Source organism: Somniosus microcephalus, chromosome 1 (genome assembly GCF_052327205.1).
Source record: "Somniosus microcephalus isolate GS21.2 chromosome 1, FLI_Smic_1.0, whole genome shotgun sequence".
Taxonomy (NCBI): Eukaryota; Metazoa; Chordata; class Chondrichthyes; order Squaliformes; family Somniosidae; genus Somniosus; species Somniosus microcephalus.
The window spans coordinates 352,803,338-352,822,881 of NC_140987.1; the positions used below are offsets into that span (position 1 = coordinate 352,803,338).

General features: G+C 50.3%; 1 protein-coding gene across 2 annotated transcripts in view; it reads right to left on the minus strand.

Moving 5' to 3' along the window:
- Positions 1 to 19,544, minus strand: part of LOC147124972 (putative G protein-coupled receptor 174) — a 69,798-nt gene that overhangs the window by 12,121 nt on the left and 38,133 nt on the right. The window contains exon 1 of one of the 2 annotated variants that reach the window (XM_085995488.1): positions 10,125 to 10,328. The exons of the other annotated variant lie outside the window; for it this stretch is intronic. The gene's annotated coding sequence lies outside the window, so the exon portion shown is untranslated. Of the gene's footprint in view, positions 1 to 10,124; positions 10,329 to 19,544 lie in introns of those variants that run through there. 2 annotated transcript variants of the gene reach the window in all.

Genomic DNA, 19,544 nt, shown 5'->3' on the forward strand with positions numbered 1-19,544 from the left:
TTCTTTTTGCCACACGAAAATATAACATTAAACTTGTGGATAAACTCACAGATTTGAGAAACAGAAATAGATCGGAGTCTGCTATTTTTTTTGAAAAAAAAACCTCTTTTTTAATGTAGAAATACCAAGGCTGAGGTTGTGGTAAGAACCTTGGCTGACAAATCTGGACCAATTTAGACTTTGTTGGTTCATTTGTGCAAGATGTTCAAGGGAGTCTGCCTGGTTTTGGCTCCCACTTGCCTGAATTTTAACTAAGAATTTGTGCTGTTCTGGTCTGAAGTAACATTCCCACAGAAATAAAGATGTTAAAAATCAAAGGATTGACCGCATGTGTTGGGTATTTCATCACATGGGGCCCCCGAGGGGAAAAATAGAAAGGGGATTTTTCTGTTGGTGGAAGAGCATATTGGCCCTGAGATTATACCATGCGATCTGAGCTCAGAACTGTTTAACCCGGTCACCTGAAAGTCCTCTGTTTTGGTATTTTGGGGGCAGCTTTAGTGCATTAAATTTAAACAGGTTAATGGCCCTGCTACGACAGTGGAGAGAGGGATTTGAAAGCAATGTGCTACGCATTTCTCTGACTGTATTTTTCGTATCTGTCTCTGTGTCTGTCTGTCTGGGTTTGTGTCTATTTGTCTGTCTCTGTGTCTACCTATCTGTCTATCTCGCTCTCTTTCTATTTACTCTCTACTTACTTTTACTCTATTTTCTGTTACTGCCTCACTATTCTCTTTCTCTCTATTTCTGTATTTTCTCTGTCTGTATTTTCTGGCCGGAATTTTCCTTACCGAGTCAGGTTGGGTGTGTGTGGGCCATGTAGCGGGTTGGTACCGCGATGTATTGATCAGCCTGCTCCTCAGAGCGACTTTAGCGTAATGGCCCCTATTAAGGCAGACATGCACATTTCCTGGCCCTATTAAATGGTGCGGGTTCTATGATGTCATCGATGACTAATTTCCAGCGGGGACATTTAAAGCAGCCTTGGCCACATTGCATTTTGAAGGTTTATGTAGGAGTGTGGAGGGAGGATTGGAGAGGAGTGTCTTGTTGTGGAGAAATAGAAAAATGACTTCACAAAGACAGAGGGCTGTACCCCACTTTTCCGATGACTCCCTACATATTCTTGTGGAGGGAGTCAGAGCAAGTAGGGAGGTCCTCTTCCCTGCTGATGGGCGGAAGAGACCTCCCCAAGAGAAAAAAAGAGCCTGGCTACAAATTGCTGAGGAAATCAACAGCACGGATGTGGTGAGGAGGACCTGGGTGCAGTGCTGGAAGCGCTTCAATGATCTGATGAGATCAGGAAAGGTAAGTGCAAAGCCACACTCACCTTCCTCCTGCTGTGCCTGTCACCACAGCCCCATCACTCTGCCTTCCCAAGCCTGCTCCTGCACATCATTTATAGAAGATAGGAGTAGGAGTAGGCCATTCGGCCCTTCGAGCCTGCTCTGCCATTCAATGAGATCATGGCTGATCATCCAAATTCAGTACCCTGTCCCTGCCTTCTCCCCATATCCCTTGATCCCTTCAGCCTTAAGAAATATACCCAACTTTTTCTTGAATATATTTAATGAACTGGCCTCCACCGCCCTGTCCACACATCCCCCTCTCTCTGTACATACTCACATCCCCATCTGACTAACCATCCCTCACTCACCCTCATCCTAATGCAATACCAACTAACACCACAGAAGGAGGCCATTTGACATTGACACCACACTCCCTCATAGTCACCCTCTACAGATGTAACCCACCCATTCCTTACACTCATGCCATCACACTCACTCAAACTTCTCTTCTTTCCCTCCTTGAAGGAGAAGAGAGCCCACAACAATAGGGAGAGGCAGAGAACCGGAGGTAGCCCTCCATCATTCAGCACTTTAACTGCAGCAGAGGAGGAGGCCCTGGAGGTCTCAAGAGTTGCAAAGCTGCTGGCGGTGGGAGACGGAGAGAGTGGGACCTCTCAGCAACCTGGTGACAGAATTATATCTCATACAGCCACATGGCATACAGCAGTCACTCATATGGGGACTGATGTCAGCAGCCAGTGAATGTTCATCATGTGCATAATGGTATCATTAACCATTCTTAATATAACATTTCTAAATCATCTCTTTACTCTCTCACAGGTCCATCAAGAGCCCCCCCGCCACTGTCCAGCAGGAGGATGACTCCTCAGAGGAGCCTCCAGCCTCTGAGGGTGCACAGTCACCAGACCCAAGCGCACCCAGCACCAGTGCATTTACGCACACTCTGGTGGGTCCTATGTGAGATAGAGTAGTGTTGTTACCTGGTGTCTCACACTTCACAAGTGAGCAAGAGGAGATGGTGGAAACAGGGACAGCAGTGGAGACTCCTCGCCGGAGGGCGCAGCTTGCTCCCAGCTCTGCTCAGCTACATGCAGGCGCTGAGCCTCGGGGGCCATCCAAAAAGAGGGTGATCCTGGAGGTGCAGCAAGAAGTGCAGGAGGCTTTGACAGGTTTTGCAGCTGCGATGTCTGCAAATGTGCAGAGAATGGAGGAGTCCATCTCCAACATGAGCACCACTGTGTTGCAGGCGATGGTGACGATGTGGAAAGATGACCAACTGCATGGAGCAGCTAATGCGCCTTCACATGAGCACATGCTTGCTATGGAGAACAGATGGTAGAGGCTCATAGACCTCCTGTTTAGGAGGGATCTAAACATAGACTTGGGCTCTCAGCTCCCCACTGCTGTGCAGCAAGTTGCTCTCCAGCTCCTTGCTAGCAGGGAAGTGCGGGTGGCCCATGAGAGGGATCATAGTGAGAGGGAACATGGAAGTTCATACTTCTCCCCCGTTGCCCCCTTTTCAGTCAGAGCCCCACATGCCTCACCGGACAGCGATGGCCGAGTCTGCCCCTGCACAGTCACAGGAGGAGCAGACTTTGGCGGGGCCATCAGAGGCTCCAAAACCCAGAGGACGTCCGCCAAAAGTGTCTACGCAGTTGCAGCAGGGAAGTGAACAGCCTGTCTCTACCTCTGCTGAAGCCACAGGGGTTGCACCTCATAGAAGCACTCGGAAAAGAAAAATGACACAGAAGTAGATGCACATGGGTAAACACAAGGATGTTTCAAGAAGTGTTATTGTTAAGGTTCTGTTGCTGTTATGACACATATAAAACTACTTATTTTCACCACTTTCCAGTCATGCCCATTATTGTCTGCTACTTTGGAAGTGGCTTAGTGAGTTGGAGTGAATGGTGAGACATAACGTTACCTCCAGCAATGGGAGTCAGTGTGAAAGGAATGGCTTGGTCATTGTAGGGATGCTTTATGGTGTTGTTGGGGAGGGGGAACCTGGCACAGCATGTGGCAGACATATGGGTGCAATTCAGGAAGTTAAGTAAATCTGGCCATGATGAGGCCATTCCTGGCCTCCCGGGCAACAATGTGCTCTGGTGCTGTTGGCATCTGGACCTCAGTTCCTCCTGCTCCTCCTCATTATCTTCCAGCTGATGCTTCTCCTCCTCTGAAGAGGATGTGCGCTCTGCACCTTGCTCCTGATGGGAGCTCTAATCTTCGTTGCTGTGCTATGCTGTGCAGCACACAGCAAACAACGACAATTCTGGAGACCCTGGCTGGTGCGTTCTGAAGGGCTCCTCGAGATCTGTCAAGGCATCTGAAGTGCATCTTCAGCATGTCTGCAATTTGCTCTATGACATATCTGGTGGACATGTGGCTTTCATTATACCACTCCTGAGCCTCCTTGCTTGGCCTTCTCAAGGGTGTCATGAGCCATGACTTCAGTGGATAGCCTTTGTCTCAAAGCAGCCAGCCAGTAAGTCTGTTTGGAGGTGCGAAGAGCTGAGGGAGGGTGGACTGGTGCAGGACGAAAGAGTCATGACAGGTGTCAGGTAATTTGGCACACACATGTATGTTGATCTTCCTATGGTTGCAGATAAGCTGAACATTGAGGGAGTGGAAGCCCTTGTGGTTCACAAACACTTGTGGGTGATGTGGGGTGCCCTTATGACCACATGTGTGCAGTCGATGATGCCCTGCACCTTTGGAAAGCCAGCCAGAGCAGCAAAGCCGAGCACACGCTCAGTAACACTGGCTTCATCAGTGGCAGCGTTTACATAATTGGCTGACTTGTTAAACATAGCATCGGTGACCTGTGTGATGCATCTGTGAGCGTCCGACTGTGAGATGCTGCAAGTGCCTGCTGCAGATCCCTGGAAGGAGCCTGAGGCAAAGAAGTTGAGGGTGCTGGTGACTTTATCAGCCACTGGGAAGGCCTGTCCACTAGGTCCTCTGGGCTGCAGGTTTTTCTCCAACAAGCTGCAAATGTCTGTGATGACCTCGCGCGATAGCCTGAGCCTCCTTTGCCACTGCTGATCAGTCAGGCTGAGAAAGCTCATCCTCTGCCTGTATACCCTGAGTTGGGGGGTATCACCACCAGTGCGGTGCAGCCCTGTGCTGATGTCCTCTGTCCCGTGGAGCATCAGGGCGTTGAGGAGAAGGTTGGTGTTGTTGCTGCTGCGTCTGGTGTGCCTGCTGCTGCTGGTATTGGGGCTCATCCTGGTCCGATTCTGAGAACCAAGGTGAGACTGTATAAGCGGCACCCATGCTGATTTAATAGCTTGCAAGTCACGTAGAGATCAGAGGAGCAATCTGTCAATGTTGTGATAGTTACTAGTAATATGGTGAGAGTGGCTTCCGAGTTTGCAGCAAATACTTGCAAACTCTAGACACCTACATCTCTGCTCAAAATGCACTCAGCAAGAGCCTTTCCCTTAGGAAAGTAAGCAGGTATCATGTGGCAGCATTTATTGTGCTTTCAATACTCTGCAGTAATGACCTCGATCAATGGCCACTGAGCTTCTGCCTCAGCTTGACAGACGTGGTTCCCGAGCTGTGTGATTCCCGTGGGCATCCAGTGAAATTCAAAAGGTCTGGTTAAAATCCCTGTTAAGGGTCTGACAACAAGGATTTAATGAGCTTAATTAGGTTGCCCTCCTCTGCTGTTTGGATCTGTGGCGCGCTGACAAACGAACCTAGTTAAAGGCGCGAGGAGGCGGGATGACGGCGCATTCCCGACGCGCTCCCATTTTCTGCAAAGTTTACTGCCGACCCGCCTCCAAACCCACACGCACGGCAGCGGGAAAATTCCAGCCAGGCTCAGCCTTGCTTGTTAATGTTTCTTTTTTATTTCATTCTCGCAGCCAAGATTGGAGTTTTGTTATGCTTTCTGTCACTGTCCAATAAAGGAACACTATGGCTGCTTTTGCAGAAATCTCAGCAGTAGTGAATGCCTTAAAGGATCATAAGTTTTAATAGAACACTTTCACTACTGCTATGAATGCTGGGATAATCCTGCCTCCATGATGCACTTTTTTTTTAGGCTTCGAGCAAGAGAAAAATGAAAGCAGGATTCACAGGATTACCAAAGGCATGAGATTGCACTCCTGCTGCATGTGACATTTGCAAGACTACTGCCAAATCTAACAGAAAGGGGGAGGCCTGGTAATATGGAAGATCTTGTGGCTTGTCTTCAACATACTGCAACTTGTTATCTTCCATCCTCCGCAGCAATGTTGTCCAGTTCTTGCTGCATGTGGGCACGGACTGCTTCATTATCTGAGGAGTTGTGAATAGAACTGAACACTGTGCAATCATCAGCAGACATCCACACTTTTGACCTTATGATGGAGGAAAAGTCATTGGTGAAGCAGCAGGAGATGGATAGGCCTAGGTTACTGCCCTGAGGACCACCTGCAGCGATGTCCTGGGGCTGAGATGATCTGGAGCACTAGTCTTCAGCACTACAGCCGGAATGTTGTTGGGACCCATAATCTTAGTTGTATCCATTGCGCTCAACCGTTTTTTGATATTACGTGGAGTGAATCTAATTGGTTGAAGACAAGCATCTGTAATGGTGTGGACCTCAGGAGCAGGCTGCGATGGACCATCCACTCAACACTTTTGGCTGAAGATGGTTGGGAACGCTTCAGCCTTGTCTTTTGCTAGTATCCCAGTCATAGGACATGGGGTCCAGCATCATCCCTGTTGCCATTGTGTGGTCCAACTCTAAAGCATCAAGTGTCTTTACAGGTAGGATCCCCAAACCTGCAGAATATTCCAAGATTGGCCCTACATACGTATATTACAAATTTGGATATTCTCTCGGTTCAGCATCAATGGTTCCCACCCCTCGGTAAGTGGACTTCATGTCCCCTATGATCAGGAGTTTATCATTATGGCCTCTTATGCATCCCTGATTTCCTTTGCTCCACCATTGGTGGCCATACCCACAGCTGTCTAGGCCCTAAGCTTTGGAATTCCCTCCCTAAACCTCTCCGCATCTCTACCTCTCTTTCCTCCTTTAAGATGCTTCTTAAAACCTAGCTCTTTGACTAAGCTTTTGATCACCTGTCCTATAGTCGAGTCTGGGGAAAGCAAATGCAAGGACAATGCTTTCAGCAGCAGACGGGCTGAGGCAGGGGCTGAGGTGGGCAATGTTTGGTAGGTGGTCTTTGTTATGGAGAGGATATGGAGTTGGAAGCTTTGAAACCGCTATGAAACAAAATAATAAAAATGAAACCAGACGGACCTCCCGGCATCGACCTCGGCAGCGGCTACGGACACGGCAACGGCACACCCAGCCCAATCAACCCTGCAAAATCCTCCTCACCAACATATGGGGATTTGTGCCAAAATTGGAAGAGCTGTCCCACAGAGTAGTCAAGCAGCAGCCTGACAAAGTCATACTCACAGAATCATAATTTTCAGCCAATGTCCCAAACTCCTCCATCACCATCCCTGAGTATGGCCTGTCCTACCGGGGAAGTCAGACTCACCAGGGGTGGCGGCACAGTGGTATACAGTCAAAAAGGGGTGGCCCTGGGAGTCCTCAACATTGACTCTGGACCCCATGAAGTCTCATGGCTTCAGGTCAAGCATGGGCAAGGAAACCTCCTGCTGATTACCACCTACCGCCCTCCCTCAACTGATGAATCAGTACTCCGCCATGTTGAACACCACTTGGAAGAAGTACTAAGGGTAACAAGGGCACAGAATGTACTCTGGGTGGGGGACCTCAATGTCAATCACCAAGAGTGGCTCGGTAGCACCACTACTGACCGAACTGGCCGAGTCCGGAAGGACATAGCTGCCAGTCTGGGCCTGCTGCAGGCAGTGAGAGAACCAACACGAGGGAAAAACCTACTTGACCTTGTCCTCACCAATCTATCTGTCGCAGATGCATGTCCGTGACAGTATTGGTAGGAGTGACCACCACATAGTCATTGTGGAGACGAAGTCCCGTCTTCACACTGAGGACACCCTCCATCGTGTTGTGTAGCACTACCACCGTGCTAAATGGGATCGATTCAGAACAGATCTAGCAGCTCAAAACTGGGCATCTATGAGGTGCTGTGGGCCATCAGCAGCAGGAGAATTGTATTCCACCACAACCTGTAACCTCATGGCCTGGCATATCCCTCACTCTACCATTAGCATCAAGCCAGGGGACCAACCCTGGTTCAATAAGGAGTGTGGAAGAGCATGCCAGGAGCAGCACCAGGCGTACCTAAAAATGAGCTGCCAACCTGGGAAAGCTGGAACACAGGACTACAAGAATGCTAAAAAGCGGAAGCAGCATGCTGTAGACAGGGCTAAGCGATCCCACAATCAAAGATTTGCAGTCCTGCCACATCCAGTCGTGAATGGTGGTGGACCATTAAACAACTAACGGGAGAAGAAGACTCCATGAATATCCCCATCCTCAATGATGATGGTGGAGCCCAGCACGTGAGTGCAAAAGACAAGGCTGAAGCATTTGCAACCATCTTCAGCCAAAAGTGCCGAATGGATGATCCATATCCGCCTCCTCCTGAGATCTCCACCATCACAGAAGCCAGTCTTCAGCCAATTCGATTCACTTCACGTGATATCAAGAAATGGCTGAGCGCACTGGATACAGCAAAGGCTATAGGCCCTGACAACATCCCGGCTGTCGTGCTGAAGATTTGTGCTCCAGAACTAGCAGTGCCTCTATCCAAGCTATTCCAGCACAGCTACAACACTGGCATCTATCCGACAATGTGGAAAACTGCCCAGGTATGTCCTGTCCACAAAAAGCAGGACAAATCCAACCCGGCCAGTTACCACCCCATCAGTCTACTCTCAATCATCAGCAAAGTGATGGAAGGTGTCATCGACAGTGTTATCAAACGGCACTTACTCACCAATAACCTGCTGACTGATGCCCAGTTTGGGTTCCTCCAAAATCACTTGGCTCCCAACCACATTACAGCCTTGGACCAAATATGGACAAAGGAGCTGAATTCCAGAGGAAAAGTGAGAGTGATTGCCCATGACATCAAGGCAGCATTTGACCAAGTGTGGCATGAAGGAGCCCTAGTAAAACTGAAGTCAATGGGAATTGGGGAGAAAACTCTCCACAGGCTGGAGTCATACCTAGCACAAAGGAAGATGGTTGTGGTGATTGAATGTCAATCATCACAGCCCCAGGACATTGCTGCAGGAGTTCTTCAGGGCAGCGTCCAAGGCCCAACCATCTTCAGCTGCTTCATCAATGACCTTCCCTCCAACATAAGGTCAGAAATGGGGATGTTCGCTGATGACTGCACAGTGTTCAGTGCCATTCAAAACTCCTCAGATAATGAAGCAGTCCATGCCTGCATGCAACAACACCTGAATGACGTTCAGGCTTGGGCTGATAAGTGGCAGGTAACATTCGCGCCACATAAGTGCCAGGCAATGACTATCACCAACAAGCGAGAGTCTAACCACCTCCCCTTGACATTCAATGGCATTACTATCACCGAATTTCCCACCATCACCATCGTGGGGGTTAGCATTGATCAGAAACTTAACTGGACCAGCCACATAAATACTGTGGCAACAAGAGCAGGTCAGAGGCTGGGTATTCTGCAGCGAGTGCCTCACCTCCTGACTCCCCAAAGCCTTTCCACCATCTACAAGCCACAAGTAAGGAGTGTGATGGAATACTCTCCACTTGCCTGGATGAGTGCAGCTCCAAAAACACTCAAGAAGCTCGACACCATCCAGGACAAAGCAGCCCGCTTGATTGGCATTCCATCTATCACCTTAAACATTCACTCCCTCCACCACAGGCGTACCGTGGCTGCAGTGTGTACCATCTACAAGATGCACTGCAGCAACTCGCCAAGGCTTCTTTGGCAGTACCTCCCAAACCCGCGACCTCTTCCACCTAGAAGGACAAGGGCAGCAGACGCATGGGAACACCACCACCTCCAAGTTCCCCTCCAAGTCACACACCATCCTGACTTGGAAGTATTTCACCGTTCCTTCATTGTAGCTGGGTCAAAATCCTGGAACTCCCTCCCTAAGAGCAGTGTGGGAGTACCTTCACCACACGGACTGTAGCGGTTCAAGAAGGCAGCTCACCCCACCTCCTTAAGGGCAATTAGGGATGGGCAATAAATGGCCTTGCCAGTGATGCCCATATCCCATAAACAAATTTTAAAAAAGCTCAGCTCAGGGTCAAATTGAATGCTGAGGTTGTGAACAGTCTGTTTCAGTGGCCTGGGAGGGGGATGGATTCAATAGCTTGGGAATTAAGTTTGTGGTGGGAACCGAAGATATTGGCCCTGATATCGATAGGGGCGGGTTTTCCAAGCACGGGGGACGAGTTTCAGTCCCCGCATGCTGTAGTGTTTTGATTCCGCAGTATGCATCTTATTTATTCGACAGGATGCCTGCCCGGAAACCTGCCCGATTGACAGGCTTGGCTCCCTGTTGGGTGGGGATCGCAGGAAGGTCGCAGGAGCAGGTAGGGCGCCCACAGCTGCTACTAGGAGCGTGGGGTGTTCCTATCTGATCCTGGGGCGGGCGGTCTTTGGATGAGGGGGGCTATGATGGCGATGGCGGGGGGTCAGATGGTCGGGAAGAAAGTAAGCTTGGGGGACCAGGGGAAGCACTCTTCCTCCTCCTGGCCCACAAGGGCACTTACCTTTTCCCCGAAGTTGTCCTCGCCTCCCTTCGGCTTCTGGGTTTCCCGAGGCCAGGGAAACACGGCCGGAGAGGATTAAACCTGTAAGACAGGTTAAATGTGAGGCTCCCAGCCTCATTATAATAGTTAAATGGCCAACCCACCTCCTGGGAGCAGGTTGGCTGCCCACCCCTTGTCCCGCCTCCAATTCTGCGGCGCAAACGAGACTCCAGGATGTTATGTTGCCTCCCTGGTGCAAGGGTCAAGGATGTCTCGGGGTGGCTGCAGGGCATTCTGGAGGGTGAAGGTGAACAACCAGTTGTCGTGGTGCATATAGGTATCAACGATATAGGTAAAAAACAGGACGAGGTCCTACAAGCAGAATATAGAGAGTTAGGAGGTAAATTAAAAAATAGGACCGCAAAGATAATAATCTCAGGATTGCTACCAGCGCCACGTGCTAGACAGAGTAGAAACAGAAGGAAATTTCAGATGAATACGTGGCTAGAGGAATGGTGCAAGGGGGAGGGATTCAAATTCCTGGCACATTGGAACCGGTTCTAGGGGAGGTGGGACCAGTACAAACTGGACGGTTTGCACCTGGGCAGGACCGGGACCGGGACCAATGTCCTAGGGGGAGTGTTTACTAGTGCTGTTGGGGAGGGTTTAATCTAAAATGGCAGGGGGTTGGGAACCTGTGCAGGGAGACAGAGGAAAGGGAAGCAAGGATAGAAACAAAAGGCAGGAAGGAGAAAAGCAAAAGTGGAAGGCAGAGAAATCAAGGGTTTAACTCAAACAGGACTACAGTAAATAATAATTCTAAAAGGACTAAGAGTGTTAAAAAAACAAGCCTGAAGGCTTTGTGTCTTAATGCAAGGAGCATTCGTAATAAGCTGGATGAATTAGCTGCACAAATAGATGTAAACGGATATGATGTAATTGGAATTATGGAGACATGGCTCCAGGGTGATCAAGGCTGGGAATTCAACATCCAGGGGTATTCAATATTCAGGAAGGACAGGCAAAAAGGAAAAAGAGGTGGAATGCTTCATTGCTGGTTAAAGAGAAGTTTAACACAATAGTAAGGAAGGATATTAGCTCGGATGATGTGGAATCTGTATGAGTAGAGCTGAGAAATACTAAGGGTCAGAAAACATTAGTGGGAGTTGTATACAGACCCCCAAACAGTAATGTTGAGTTTGGGGGTGGCATTAAATGGGAAATTAGAGACGCATACAATAAGGGCACAGCAGTTATCATGGGTGACTTGAATCTAAATATAGATTGGGATGACCAAATTAGTAACAATACTGTGGAGGAGGAATTCCTAGAGTGTATACGGGATGGTTTCCTGGACCAATATGCCGAGGAACCAACTAGAGATCAGGCCATCTTAGACTGGGTATTATGTAGTGACAAAGGATTAATTAACAATGTTGTTGTGTGAGGCCCCTTGGGGAGTAGCGATCATAGAAACATAGAAGATAGGGGCAGGAGTAGGCCATTTGGCCCTTCGAGCCTGCTCTACCATTCAATGAGATCATGGCTGATCATCCAAATTCAGTACCCTGTCCCTGCCTTCTCCCCATATCCCTTGATCCCTTTAGGCTTAAGAAATATATCCAACTCTTTCTTGAATATATTTAATGAACTGGCCTCCACGGCCCTCTGTGGCAGAGAATTCCACAGGTTCACCACTCTCTGGGTGAAGAAATTCCTCCTCATTTCAGTCCTAAATGGCTTACCCCTTATCCTTAGACTATGACCCCTGGTTCTGGACTCCCCGACCATCAGAAACATTCTTCCTGCATCTAGTCTATCCAGGCCTGGCAGAATTTTATAGGTTTCGATGAGATCCCCTCTCAATCTTCTAAACTCCAGTGAGTATAAGCCCAATCGACACAATCTCTCCTCATACGTCATTCCTGCCATCCCAGGTATCAGCCTGGTGAATCTTCACTGCTCTCCTTCCATGGCAAGAACGTCCTTCCTCAGATAGGGCGATCAAAACTGCACACAATACTCAAGGTGCGGTCTCACCAAGGCCCTGTACAACTGCAGCAAGACATCTTTGTTCCTGTACTCGAACCCTCTTGCTACGAAGGCCAACATACCATTTGCCTTCTTAACCGCCTGCTGCACCTGCATGCTTACCTTCAGCGACTGGTGCACAAGAACACCCAGGTCTCTTTGCACTTCCCCTTCTCCCAATCTATTGCCATTCAAAAAATAATCTGCCTTCCTGTTTTTGCCACCAAAGTGGATAACCTCAAATTTATCCACATTATAGTGCATTTGCCATGTTTCTGCCCAATCACCCAACCTGTCCAAATCGTACTGGAGTTTCACGACATCCTCCTCACAGCGTACCCTCCCACCCAGCTTTGTGTCCTCTGCAAATTTGGAGATATTACATCCAATTCCCTCATCCAGATCATTAATATATATTGTGAACAGCTGGGGTCCTAGGACCGATCCTTGCGGTACCCCACTAGTCACTGCCTGCCACTCGGAAAACGACCCGTTTATTCCAACTCTTTGCTTTCTGTCCACCAACCAGTTCTCTATCCAAGTCAATACCTTGCCCCCAATCCCATGTGCTTTAACTTTGCACACTAATCTCTTATGCGAGACCTTATCGAAAGCCTTCTGAAAGTCCAAATACACCACATCCACTGGTTCTCCCTTATCTATTTTACCAGTTACATCCTCAAAAAACTCCAGTAGATTAGTCAAGCATGATTTACCTTTTGTAAATCCATGTTGACTTTGTCCGATCCTGTCACTGTTTTAGAATTCTTCATTAAGATGGAGAGTGAAGTAGTTGACTCAGAGACTAGGATCCTGAATTTAAATAAAGGAAACTATGATGGCATGAGGCGCGAGTTGGCTAGGATGGATTGGGGAACGTTATTTAAAGGGTTGACGGTGGATAGGCAATGGCAAACATTTAAAGATCGCATGTATGAACTACAGAATCTGTTCATCCGTTTGGCATAAAAATAAAACAAAAAAGGTGACTCAACCGTGGCTAACAAGGAAAATTAGGGATAGCATAAGATCCAAGGAGAGGACATATAAATTGGCTAGAAAAAGCAGCAAAACCGAGGATTGAAGCAGTTTAGGATTCAGCAAAGGAGGGTAAAGGGATTAATTAAGAGGGGGAAAATAGAGTATGAGAGCAAGCTTTCAGGGAACATAAAAACTGACTGTAAAAGCTTCTATAGATATGTGAAGAGAAAAAGATTGGTGAAGTCAAGCGTAGGTCCCTTGCAGTCAGAATCAGGGGAATTCATAATGGGGAACACAGAAATGACTGACCAATTAAATACATACTTTGGTTCTGTCTTCACAAAGGAGGACACAAATAACTTTCCAGAGATATCGGGGAACATAGGGTCTAATGAGAGGGAGGAATTGAATGAAATCAGTATTTGTAGGGAAATGGTGTTAAGGAAGTTGACGGCACTGAAGGCCGATAAATCCTCAGGGCCTGATAATCTACATCCTAGGGTACTTAAGGAACTGGCCCTAGAAATAGTAGATGCATTGCTGGTCATCTTCTAAAATTCTAGACTCTTGAATAGTTCCTATGGATTGGCGGGTAGATAATGTAACCCCACTATTTAAAAAAGGTGTAGAGAAAAAACAAGGAATTATAGACCGGTAAGCCAGACATCGGTAGTGGGGCAAATGCTCGAGTCCATTATAAAAGATGTAATAGCAGAGCACTTGGAAAACAGTGACAGGATCGGACAAAGTCAACATGGATTTACAAAAGGTAAATCATGCTTGACTAATCTACTGGAATTTGTTGAGGATGTAACTGGTAGAATAGATAAGGGAGATGTGGTGTTTTTGGACTTTCAGAAGGCTTTCGATAAGGTCCCGCATAAGAGATTGGCGTGCAAAGTTAAAGCACATGGGATTGGGAGTAAGGTACTGATTTGGATAGAGAACTGGTTGGCAGACAGGAAGCAAAGAGTTGGAATGAACGGGTCTTTTTCCGAGTGGCAGGCAGTGACTGGTGAGGTACCGCAGGGATCAGTGCTAGGACCCCAGCTATTCACAATATATATTAATGATCTAGACGAGGGAACTAGATGTAATATCTGCAAGTTTGCAGATGACACAAAGCTGGGCGGGCGTGTGTGCTATGAGGAGGATGCAGAGAAGCTCCAGTATGATTTGGACAGGTTGGGTGATTGGGCAGATGCATGGCAGATGCAGTATAATGTGGATAAATGCGAGGTTATCCAGTTTGGTGGCAAAAACAGGAAGACAGATTATTATCTGAATGGCAATAGATTGGGAAAAGGGGAAGTGCAACGAGACCTGGGTGTCCTTGTGCACCAGTCGCTGAAGGTAAGCATGCAGGTGCAGCAGGCGGTTAAGAAGGCAAATGGTATGTTGGCCTTCATAGCGAGAGGATTCGAGTACAGGAACAAGGATGTCTTGCTGCAGTTGTACAGGGCCTTGTTGAGACCACACCTTGAGTATTGTGTGCAGTTTTGGTCACCTTATCTGAGGAAGGATATTCTTACCATGGAGGGAGTGCAGCGAATATTCACCAGACTGATACCTGGGATGGCAGGAATGACGTATGAAGAGAGATTGGGTCGATTAGGTTTATATTCGCTGGAGTTTAGAAGAATGAGAGGGGATCTCATTAAAACTTATAGGCCTAGAAATTCATTATAGCCACTTTTGGGGCGGTAAAGTCGGGCGGCCGCTCAAGTTTGAGCTCGGCGCAAATTCGAGGCCACTTCCCCGATATTCATTAGCTTCGCCCTAAGAGTTTGCTCGAGCGCTAAAACTGGCGATGCACGCCTCTCTTTAGGCGCTAAGCCGGAGGTGCTGAGTGATAGCGCCGAGGCCGGGCGCAGCGCAGGTGCGGCCATTTCTTGATTGACAGCAGACACCCTGGCGCTGGCCAGCTCTTAAGGGGGAAGGGTCGACTTGGTCTGCTGCCACGCCCTGGATAGTGGAGCCCTCCAGCTAGGCCTGAACACTGCTGCTGGACCCAAATAGCGCCTGAAACCATGGAGAAGGCCCGTGAACGAGCGCAGCGCTTCTCAGAGCTTGATCTGAGGGTGCTGGTTGGTGCTGTGGAGAAGAGACGCCATATTTTGTTTCCGGACAATGGCAGGAAGCCGCCGGGCCGCGTCTACCGGAGAGCCTGGAGGCATGTCGGCACCAAGGTGACATCCAACAGCGAGGTCCCCAGGAGCGGTGTCCAATGCCGCAAAAAGCTGAATGACCTCGCCAGGATTGTCAGGGTGAGTACCCTTTCCAGTGTCCTCCTCATCCTTGCATGTGCACCTCACATTATGGGCAAAGGGACCTGAAAGCCCTAATGGCCAGCCCTCATGCAGCAGCTATGGGACACTCATGAACATCAATTGCACATTGTGCACTTAACACACTGGCCAGGCTATTCGACCATGGGAGGCAGTGCACACAAGATCAGGGCTACACACTGGCCAGGCTATTCCACCATGGGAGGCAGTGCACACAAGATCTGGGCTACACACTGTACTTAGAGGCCGTCCTTTCTCTTGCAGGCCAAGCTGGCCAATAATAAGAGGAGCCGGAATGCGACCGGGGGAGGCGGCCCCCAGATCCAGCCGCTCACCGAGCTGCAACATCGCGTGGAGCGCATCATGGGTGCCCGGGTGATTGGCCCCGTTGCATCTGGAGATGCCGACCCTGTTCTGGGCACCAATAGTAAGGACATCACCTTTTGGACCTCTCTCGTCCCACTTGCGCATCAGATCTACATCCTTTGCCACTGTCCGACCAATGCGCTGAATGCCACCACTCATGCATCCCTCGCTGACGCCCTCTCCTCACTCTAAAGCTACTCTTGTGCCTTCCTGCTTTCAGATGGTGAGGAGGAGGTCCCTGAAGTTGCCAGTGACAGCCCCTCAGAAGAGGAGGAGGAGCAAGAGGAAGGCGGCCCATCAGGGGAACCCTCAGCCGTGGCAACACATGCCAATGTAGGGAACACGTCTTCCCTGGAGGGGAGCGTGGGGGAAGTGTCGGAGGGGAGGGTAGCTCCTGGGACCAGCGGCCTGCAGAAACGCGGGAGGGGGTTGGAAGCTCAGCGGCCTTCTCCCCAGAGGGGGGAAGGGTCGGAGGGGAGTCAAATTGCTGGGCCCAGCGGCGTCCAGCAACGCAGGAAAGGTCGGCCAGCTCGGCGGCCTTCTCCCCAGAGGGAGAGTCCGGCCTCCAGTCCGGAGGCGGCCAACGCTGAGGAGATGCGCCGCATCGAGGACTTGTCCGCGGACTCGGAGCGCCGGCACACGGAGCTCATGGGGGTAGTGGCACGGTTGCCTGAGGCCATCGAGTCCCTGTCTCGGAGTGTGACCGAGTTCGGGCCCTCAGAGGCCACCAGTCGGGCGGAATTCCGGGCAGATCAGGCAGCGAGTCGGGCGGAATTCGGGGCAGCTCTGGCAGCGACTGGCCAGGTGATCAGTGGTGCCGTGCAGCCACTGGCTGCTCTGATGTGGTCACTGAACAGGTCAACACGGGCACTCACTGCTGCCACACTCGCTGTGTCAGCCAGGCATCGCCAGGGCACCCGGCGCGCTGCAGCAGCACAGCGGTCTGTCCCTCGGCAGATTGGTGCGCATGCTGCAGTGCTGGCCCGGGCGAGTGCCAGTGTCTCAGGCGACCAGCGAGCACCTGCCATCTGCCAGCTTGCCCCCATTCCTCCAGCCACCACTGCCACTCCCCCAGTGGAGCTGCCAGGAGCTGCTGCAGCGATTGATGCTGGCCAGCCACAGCTGCAGCATTCACCAGCCGGCCCCTCGACGGCCAGACGTCATCTAGGCCGACCCCCAAGGGCATCTGCTGTCACGACATGTGCCCCTCAGAAGCCTGCCCCCAGCCTTGCAGCAGCCAATGGCCTCACTTTGAGGAGCAGCAGGGCGGGCAGGGGCCACACAAAGATGCCCAAGGCATCGCCCTCGCGGGCCAAAAAGTAGAATGTGTGGGCAGTTGTGTTTGTTTTTTGAGGCCGAGAATTTGATGTTTGTTTTTTGAAGGCCGAGGATGTGATGTTTGTTTTTTACGAAGGCCGAGGATGACGGCCATTTTTGTTGCACTGTTTTGTTAATCCTCTCCAGGTTGTGGGAGCGAGTAATGTGTGTGAGTGTTTTTTGGGGTTTTCGTCTGTTTTTGGTTTTCATGTGGGAAGGGCCCTGAGTTTGTACAATAAACCATTTTATTTATTCACATTGTCCATGTTTGATCTTAGAAGTGTTTGTTGCCTTAACCGGCTGAGGGCTTGCGGAGCGGCTGCAATCATGTTCTTTCATTGGCACAAGCCATTCCCTGACAGGGGGCCTAGAAGTGACGGTCAATAAGCCACCGACGGGCGGCCCTTGGACCTTCTGCCTCCCTCCTGGGCTGGTACTCCTCGTCCTCCCCCTCCTCCTGCTCCTCCTCCTGAGGTGGTGGTCCAACATGAGGTGGCAGCGCCTGAGTCCTGCGGATAGCCAGGTTGTGCAGCATGCAGGAAACGACGACGAATTGGGAGACTCGCTCCTGCGAATACTGGAGGGCTCCCCCGGAGCGATCCAGACAGCGGAACCATTGCTTGAGGACGCCGATTGTTTGTTCTATGATGTTCCTAGTCGCTTGATGGCGCTCGTTGTATGCCTCTTCAGCAGGGGTCTTGGGCGCGCGGAGCGGGGTCATGAGCCAGGTACACAAAGGATAGCCTTTGTCCCCGATAAGCCATCCTCTTGGGGGAGGCTGTGCCTGGAACATGTCAGCCACAGTTGTCTGTCGCAGGATAAAGGCATCGTGGCTGCTGCCTGGAAAGCGGGCATTGACAGCTAGGATGCGCTGCCTGTGGTCACACACCAGCTGTACGTTGAGGGAATGGTAGCCCTTCCGGTTGCGGTAATCCTTGGCATGCTCCAGAGGTGCCCGCAAAGCCACATGCGTGCTGTCAATGGCGCCCTGCACCATGGGGAAGCCCGCTATTCTTACAAATCCCACTGCACGCTGCTGCTGCTTGTCCAGGGTCATGGGGAAGGAGATGAATTGATGTCTCCTTCTGAAAAGGGCATTGGTCACCTGGCGGATGCAGCAATGCACGGCAAACTGGGAGATGTTAGCGATGTCCCCAGCAGCGGATTGGAAGGAGCCGGTGGCATAGAAGTTGAGAGCCACCGTCACCTTCACTGCCACCGACAGAGACGTCCTGCGCATCAGCTGTGGCTGCAGATCTCTGTGAAGCAGCTGGCAGATGTCTGCAACCACCTCCCTTCTGAATCGCAGCCTCCTAACACACTGCGCAGCAGACATGGTCAGATAGGAGGACTGCTGGCGGTATACCCTGGGTGGGTAAGGCCTTACTTGGTGACGCCTGTTGCCCCCTCTGCATCTAGCCAGGGCTGCCACTCTCTCACGGCGTCTGTAAGCCCTTCCGGCATAAGGCTGAAACTCAGCGTTGGCACCCAATGCAGCCCCCATTATATGCTGGCAAACACTGAGATCTCAATGAAGGCAAAGATAATTGCTAAGCTCTGGCCTGAGCCAAAAATACCTGTCCTAGTGTTGGGCCAAAGCAGTAAGCTCTCCTCCTTGGTCTCTCTCCAAAAAACCGTTGCACAAGAGTGAATGCTGCAAAATGGCTGGCCTTTATAGTGCAGGGTAAGTGCCCTTTAATTTGCGCTCCCCGCGGCCCGCCTCGGCTGTGTACCGTTCCACTTCACAGTCGTTAGGGCCGCCCGGCGCACAATGGGGCGGCGCGAGTGAAGTTCCGGTTCCGGGCGCCCAAAGGGCGTTGCATGACGAAATGACGTCATGATCTGCGCGCGCAGCAGGGCGCGCGCTAAGACTTTGCGCCGGCGCTAAATGTCTACTGAAGTTGGGGCGAGGCGCAGATCGCGCTGCGCCCGGGTGCTAAGCGCCTAGCGCTCGAGATCTACTCCTCCTAAGGCGCTAACGGCTGGCGCGCCCAACTGAATTTCTAGGCCATAAAATTCTAACAGGACTAGACAGACTAGATGCAGGAAGGATGTTCCCGATGGTCGGGGTGTCCAGGACCAGGGGTCACAGTCTAAGGATAAGAGGTAAGCCATTTAGGACTGAGATGAAGAGGAATTTCTTCACCCAGAGAGTGGTGAACCTATGGAATTCTCTACCACAGAAGGCAGTTGAGGCCAACTTATTAAATATATTCAAGGAGTTATACATATTTCTTAAGGCTAGAGGGATCAAGGGATATGGGGAGAAAGCAGGGACAGGGTACTGAATTTGGATGATCAGCCATGATCTCATTAAATGGCAGAACAGGCTCGAGGGGCCGAATGGCCTACTCCTGCTCCTATCTTCTATGTTTCTATGTGTCCTAGCTAACATCACTAAAACATTATCACATTGCTGTTGTGTGGGAGCTTGCTGTGTATAAATTGGCTGCCGCGTCTCCTGCATTACAACAGCGACTACACTTCACCATTGGCTACAAAGCGGTTTGGGACGTCCTGAGGTCATGAAAGGCTCTATATAAATGCAAGTTCTTTCTTTCACATCAGAAAAGCTGAGGGTGGGTTGGGGGGAAGACAACG